Source organism: Rhinopithecus bieti, unplaced genomic scaffold (assembly GCF_001698545.2).
Source record: "Rhinopithecus bieti isolate Rb0 unplaced genomic scaffold, ASM169854v2 scaffold_3057, whole genome shotgun sequence".
Taxonomy (NCBI): Eukaryota; Metazoa; Chordata; class Mammalia; order Primates; family Cercopithecidae; genus Rhinopithecus; species Rhinopithecus bieti.
In genome coordinates, this window is record NW_016803927.1 from 81,954 (window position 1) to 83,813 (window position 1,860).

Consider the following 1,860-nt stretch of genomic DNA (forward strand, 5'->3'; position numbering starts at 1 on the left):
AAAAAAAAAAAAAAAAAAAAAAAATTAAAAAGCCAGGCCAGGGGCTGGAGCAGGGAGGACAAAGGACAGAAAGGCCAGAGATGTGGGCAGGGGCTAGGTCACCTATCCGAGGCCATGACAGGAGTCTGAATTTTATTTTAATTAGAATAAGAGTCATAGCGTTTGGGATTCTTCTTGAAACACAGAAGGGCTCTGGCCAATTTAAGAAAAGGAATGGACTGAAAGAGCATCTCACAGAACCACCAAGAAGGCTGATCAATTAGACTTAGAAGAACGCACAACCACTCTGAGGCTGGGCAGTCAGCAAAACAGGCAGAACCGCCTCCCAAAGCTAGTGCGGAGGGCATGCCCCCACCAGAGTGCCTACGTGGCCCAGGCTGGTCTTGAACTCCTGGGCTCAAGCGACCCTCCTGCCTTGGCCTCCCAAACTGCTGGGACTACAGGTGTGAGCCACTGTATGGGACTTCACTCACATTCTTGACAGCCAGATTCAAGTTCTGAAGAATAGTTATTTTAATCAACTTTCAAAACTCTTAAGTCTTGAGCAAGGAAAAGGGAGAAAAAGCAAGTAAGTAGGCAGGTATTTCATGTGGAAGATATTTCCAAATGGCCAGCCAGGAGAGAAGATGGCAACTCCAGTGCACACAGCTTCCCTCAGGGAAGGTCACAAAAGTCAGCCACAACCCCAGGCTATGAAAGGAGCCAAGGGGGCTGGTACAGGCCAGGTGAAAACAACTTTAAATGCCATCAGCTCAAGACCATTACATTGTGGGACTGGAAATAGTAGATCATTTCTGGGAGTAGTAGAAGTAGTGGAGTATCGATATGAAAACGGTTGAGATGCCTGCCTTATTGAACCCCTAAACCAGAGGTTTTCAATCCCGGCTGCACATTAGAAGCACCTGGGAATCTTAAAACAACAACAAACAGCTGGGCGTGGTGGCTCAAGCCTGTAATCCCAGCACGTTGGGAGGCCGAGACGGGTGGATCACGAGGTCAGGAGATCGAGACCATCCTGGCTAACACGGTGAAACCCCCATCTCTACTAAAAAATACAAAAAACTAGCCGGGCGAGGTGGCGGGCGCCTGTAGTCCCAGCTACTCGGAGGCTGAGGCAGGAGAATGGCATAAACCCGGGAGGCGGAGCTTGCAGTGAGCTGAGAACCGGCCACTGCACTCCAGCCCGGGCGACAGAGCGAGACTCCGTCTCAAAAAAAAAAAAAAAAAAAAACAACAACAAACAGTGGAGACTGACACCTCCTGGGAAAGCCCGGGGCCTCAGCTGCTTCCAGGGCTCCCTGGGGTTGGGAATCATTCCCACAGCTTGGTGCTCACTGATGTAGGGAGGCGAGAGGTTTGAAATTCAAGCAGCCAGGCAATTTCTGTGCCAGGCCTGCCAATGCTTTAGACATCTCTTCATTATTTACAGTTCTGAGTTCAAAGAATTTTTAAGACGTAAAAGTTACCGGATCCACATGAGGTCAGAAGATCGAGACCATCCTGGCTCACATGGTGAAACCCCGTCTCTGTTAAAAAATACAAAAAATGGCCGGGCGCGGTGGCTCAAGCCTGTAATCCCAGCACTTTGGGAGGCCGAGACGGGTGGATCACGAGGTCAGGAGATTGAGACCATCCTGACTAACAAGGCGAAACCCCGTCTCTACTAAAAATACAAAAAATTAGCCGGGTATGGTGGGGGCACCTGTAGTCCCAGCTACTCAGGAGGCTGAGGCGTGAACCCAGGAGGTGGAGCTTGCAGTGAGCTGAGATTGTGCCACTGCATTCCAGCCCAGGCGACAGAGCAAGACTCTGTCTCAAAAAAAAAAAAAAAAAAAAAAAGAAAAAAAAAAAAAAAATGCT